Genomic DNA, 6,116 nt, shown 5'->3' with positions numbered 1-6,116 from the left:
TGCAAAATATAAAAAGAAATGTAAAAATGATAAATGTTAGATTGAGTATGACAATAAATCTAAAACTCAATAAATAGAAGTGTCCTACTCAACCACTGTAGTAATACAATGCTGCATTTATTTGGAGACTCTGGTTCACATATGTGGGAGCTCTTGAAAAGAAATCCGACTTGTCATTAACTTTTGCATGTTCCCAACAATATTAGTTTAAAATAAAAAAGTGCAATAATCCAACAATAATAGGTGTGTCCTGCTTGTCCTGTTTAATGCGGCTCCTCTTTTCCAACCTGGTCATACATCATACAGCAGTGAACTCTTTCTGTCAATAATCCTGTTCCACACCATGTTTTAACTTTATATCGCACAAATATTTCAAGAGAAGTGGGACACAGAGTTTATTTATTCTGTTAGTTTTTATTTAAGTGGCTGGACTGAGCTGGTGTCTATGATCCAGTGCAACACTTCCCCCTGCTGGTGACTTAAAGACTAAATATTGAGCCGTGCCGTTCTCTAATACTGAGAACTTTCCCCACTACATCAGTCTGAATTAACATTATAATACTGCCATAGAACCGAATTTCTGTATTCTGAAATTGTGTCCCTTAACTGTGTACAGCTATGATTAATCTCCCCACCTGTTTTTCCACCTTTGTCACCTAAGTGAAATGTTCAGTAAAAACAAAGATGGGTGAGTTAAAATAGAAAAACCCTGAGAGCAGTAACCTCAAATTCTTCATCCTCTAAATGTTCATACACCTGTAAAGAGTATTTGTTTTTAACCTCCTAGTACTGGGAGGCTCTTGCAGGAGACGACAGGTGTCACTGTATCCTTGCGCTTCCTCTGCACCCTCATGCAGCGACCGCGCCACGACAAAGTGCTGTTTAGCCAAAAACACTCTTCACAGCCTGGAAAGGCGGGATTATCAAGACGATTCAATGAACACTGTCTCACAGGTGGGCGCTTTGCATATTCACTAAATCCCCGTTAAAAGCCTCACACATTTCACATAGTTTTTTCTCCATATAATCAATTAGTCTATTATTGCATGCCAAATGTAATAGGAGTCAATATATACAGATTTTAAAAGTCCATCAGTCGGGGAGAACGGGGTCAGTCACGCTCTCTCTCTCTTTCTCTCTCTCTCTCTCTCTCTCTCTCTCTCTCTCTTTCTCTCTCTCTCTCTCTCTCTCTCTCTCTCTCTCTCTTTCTCTCTCTCTCTCTCTCTCTCGCTCTCTCTCGCTCTCTCTCACACACACACACACACACACACACACACACACACACACACACACACACACACACACACACACACACACAAACACACACACGTATGCATTTTATTGAAAGAAAAACAATTTAATTGACCGTTATTGCATTTTTAACTGGTAAAGAAAACTAGTATTTATTGTCAGTTAATTGGAAAAGATAAATGTATTCATAAATGTGTGGGAAAGTCTCTGCTGAACATATCCTTATTGACTGTATAATCAACAATAAGATACTTACCAGTAGTTCTTTCCAGGGAATTATTTTGAAAGAAAGGACCTATTAAAGAAAGAGTTTCCAAAGAGGAAGCAGAAATTGCACTCAACATCTAAAAAGCAGACTCTATTCTTTGTGTTATTCATGAAATCAATTTAAAAGCAACTTTATAATTACAGCACGACAGGATATTGAATATTGAACAGAGATTGAACAAAAAACATCAGAGTAAATGTGACATCACAGACTCATACAAATATAAAAAAGTAGATGTGTTTATATAGTTTATTACATAAATGTACTATTTAATGATTCAAAGCTTTTACAAATAGAACAAAACAGAAGTAAGTGCATCTCTGAATCTCAGATTGTGAGAATTCTTCCACAAACAGAGCAAGCAGCAGTAACACCTGCAGCAGTCACGATTCAATCACCTTTTGAAATGTTGTAAATGTTGGACCGTGACTGCACAAAAATTTCGACAGCAACATATGATTCAACATCATTACAGAACTAGAGTGCACGACACTGAGTCGTGTACAGCACGTCCAGCACAGGATGATGACGAGCAGTGTACGCCGCGTCCTCCTCCCACAGTTCCTCTGGAATTTCCTCCTCCCAGAGTGATCTTAAATGCACCACAGAAGTAGAGCCCAAACAGCACATTGAATCGTATGACTGAGACTGAGAGCTTTTGTGGTAAGATGGGGCCTCAGTTCCAGGAAGACCCTGAGAGCTTGGATGATGATGATTCCCCTGATGCATGAAATCTGAAGAAGTGTGGTTTCTTTTTTGTTTATTTGTTGAAATGAAACATCAATAACCATCATTGTACTCTATCCACAAAAAACAGAGGAATACGTGTTCAATTTAGTATTTGCATGTTCTGTACTTTCTGCAGTTTTGTGTTTTTTACATTATCATTTCAAGGTTATTATTTGTGACATTGTTGCAGTCAACATTTTGTTATAAGGATGGCAAGTATTAGTTGTTGTTATCACCAGTAAAACTGTTTATGAGTTTAAATACTTGTTCGCAAGTTCATTCTCTGTAAACACATTATCTTGCTGCTTGTTTATTTAAGATTTATTTGATAGCTTAGTGTTAATCCAATGAAACCACCCACTGAAAAACACTTGTTTTGACGAGTGTACTGTTGCATGTCTGCCATCCCATGCCACACCTTATGAACATGGAGAAAGTAAATATGATGGATTTTGTTTTTCCCGGACATGATTGTCAGCTCAATGCCATCTAATTAAACAGCTAACTGACACAGGTTGTCTTCAGTCCTAACCGCAGTGGCCCGGGTTCAAGTCCCGCTTGCTACTTTGCTGCATTTCATTCCCTCTCTCTTCCTTTCTTGACTTTCTTTGGCTTTACTATCATATCCTAACACAATATTCTACATATGACTCCAATTGTTACTCTGAATTCAACAAACGTCATCTAATGCATCTTCAGCTGTTCCTAAGACATAAGACTTAAGACACAAGGTGCATAATAAAATGCATTTTTAATGATACAATCCATAAGGTAAACACACATTTTACAATTGTCCCTAGTTCCTGTTGGTATGTCCAACCTGCATATTTAGAGGTTGTTAAGACCACACATTAACAAAATACACACAGAGGGAAGCTCCAAATCTCCCTAAAAAGGGGTAACATATTTTTGTACTCATTCCTCAGTACAGTGAAGCTGACTAATAGCCTGCACCTACATGCATCACTGCTCCCAAATCACATCTGTAAACACTTGGCCAGATGTTTCTTTGAAAATCCCCATCGGCCAAACAGGTCTGTGAATCAGTCTGCTCCTCACTAAGCTTGGGGATTCCCTCATGTTGGACATGATGTGTGAAACTTGGCTAAATAGATTCAGTTTGGACAAAGTAATAAAACGATGTTGACATCCACGTAGTGTGGCTCTGGCTGCTGCTTAGCAACGGAGTCTGCAGCTGCACTGAAAGAAATGTCCATCCCTGCAGGTACTGCCCTTTACTCTGTAAATACAGTCTGTTCTCTATATGACTGTCAACGTGGGTTTACTGTTTCAGTAACTGTAAACTGTTTTAGATTAAAAAATATAGATGTTTAAGCATAACAAGAAAGTAAAGACTGGTTCATTTTATTTTAGCAGAGTTGTTTTCAACCACAATTTTTTTATGGAAAACTAAATTAAAAACAAGTAAAGATGCATTTTTTTTCAATAAACTTTGTTAACTTCACCATTATCCTAAATGCATCACAAATGTACCCTCTGTCAAATCTAAATAAATATATACATTTAAAAAATCCTTTCAGAGAACCAGCACCTTATCTTGGTGGAGAGGTTTGTGTGCCCCGATGAACCTGGGGGCTGTGTTGTCTGGAACCTTGTGTTCCCGGTAGGGTCTCCCATGGCAAATTGGTCTCAGGTAAGGGGCCAGACTAAGATTGTTTCAAAAGATCCCATGACAAACAAACTTGGAAGCGAGGATACCCGGCCCGGAGGAAGCCCGCGGTCCCCTTCTGGAGCCAGACCCAGAGGGAGAACTCGTCAGCGAGCGTCTGGTGGCCGGGCACAGCCCGAAAAAGCAACGTGGGCAACACCTCCGCTTCTCCGTCCCGCGGGCCCACCACCTACGAAAAACAACGATGGGGTCGGGTGCGCTGCCAGAAGAGTGGCAGTGAAAGCAGAGGGTCTCGACGGACCAGACTCAGGCGAAAGAAGCTGGCTTTGGGGACGTGGAATGTCACCTCTCTGGGGGGGAAGGAGCCGGAGCTTGTGCGGGAGGTGGAGCGTTACCAGTTGGATCTGGTGGGGCTCACCTCTACGCACAGCGTCGGCTCTGGAACCTTACTGGGGGGCTGGACTCTATTCTTCTCCGGAGTTGCCCAAGGTGTGAGGCGCCGAGCGGGTGTGGGGATACTCACAAGCCCCCGGTTGAGTGCCGCTTTGTTAGAGTTTACCCCAGTGGACGAGAGGGTCGCCTCCCTACGCCTGCGGGTCATGGGGGGGAAAACTCTGACTGTTGTGTGTGCTTATGCACCAAACAGCAGTTCAGAGTATTCGGCCTTCTTGGAGACCCTGAAAGAAGTCCTGTATGGGGCTCCCGAAGGGGACTCCTTAGTCTTGCTGGGAGACTTCAACGCACATGTGGGCAATGATGGAGACACTTGGAGGGGCATGATTGGGAGGAACGGCCCCCCTGATCTGAACCGGAGTGGTGGTTTGTTACTGGACTTCTGTGCTAGTCATGGATTGGCCATAACAAACACCATGTTCGAACATAAGGATGCTCATAAGTGTACGTGGTACCAGAGCACCCTAGGCAGAAGGTCCATGATCGATTTTGTAATCGTATCATCGGATCTGAGGCCGCATGTTTTGGACACTCAGGTGAAGAGAGAGGCGGAGTTGTCAACTGATCGCCATCTGGTGGTGAGTTGGGTCGAGTGGCGGGGGAAGCCTCTGGACAGACCTGGTAAACCCAAACGTGTAGTGCGGGTGAACTGGGAACGTCTGGAGGAGTCCCAAGTCCAGGAGGCCTTCAACTCACACCTCCGGCGGAGCTTTTCAGGCATCCCTGTGGAGGCTGGGGACATTGAACCAGATTGGGCGGTGTTCAAAGCCTCCATTGCCGAAGCTGCGACGGGGAGCTGTGGTCTCAAGCTCTTAGGTGCCTCAAGGGGCGGTAACCCTCGAACCTCCTGGTGGACACCGGTGGTCAGGGAAGCCGTCCGACTGAAGAAGGAGGCCTTCCGGGATATGTTATCCCTGGGTACTCCTGACGCAGTTGCAAGGTATCGACGGGCCCGAAGGGCAGCAGCCTCAGCAGTGGCCGAGGCAAAGCAGCAGGTGTGGGAGAAGTTCGGAGAAGCCATGGAGAAGGACTTTCGGTCGGCATCAAAGTTGTTCTGGAAAACCATCCAACACCTCAGGAGGGGGAAACAGGGAACCATCCAAGCTGTGTACAGTAAGGATGGGACGCTGTTGACCTCAACTGATAGTGTGTTAGGGCGGTGGAAGGAACACTTTGAGGAACTCCTGAATCCGACAACTCCGCCCCCTATGTTAGAGGCGGAGCTGGAGTATGAAGGGGGATCAACTCCAATCTCACGGGGGAAGTCACTGAGATAGTCAAACAGCTCCACAGTGGCAAAGCCCCGGGGGTGGATGAGATCCGCCCAGAAATGCTGAAGGCTCTGGGTGTTGAGGGTCATGGTTGACACGTCTCATCAACATTGCGTGGAAGTCGGAAACAGTAACGAAGGAGTGGCAGACCGGGGTGGTGGTTCCTCTTTTTAAAAAGGGGGACCAGAGGGTGTGTGCCAATTAGAGAGGCATCACATTACTCAGCCTCCCCGGGAAAGTTTACTCTAAGGTGCTGGAAAGGAGGGTCCGACTGATTGTCGAACCTCAGATTGAAAAGGAACAATGCGGTTTTCGTCCTGGTCATGGAACAACGGACCAGCTTTTCACTCTCGGAAAGATCCTGGAGGGGGCCTGGGAGTACGCTCATCTGGTCTACATGTGCTTTGTGGATTTGGAGAAGGCGTATGACCGGGTTCCCAGGGAGATACTGTAGGAGGTGCTGCGGGAGTATGGGGTGAGGGGGTCTCTACTCAGGCCATCCAATCTCTGTACT

Source organism: Eleginops maclovinus, chromosome 5, assembly GCF_036324505.1.
Source record: "Eleginops maclovinus isolate JMC-PN-2008 ecotype Puerto Natales chromosome 5, JC_Emac_rtc_rv5, whole genome shotgun sequence".
In the NCBI taxonomy this organism is placed as follows: Eukaryota; Metazoa; Chordata; class Actinopteri; order Perciformes; family Eleginopidae; genus Eleginops; species Eleginops maclovinus.
Note: the sequence above shows the minus strand (reverse complement) of the source record.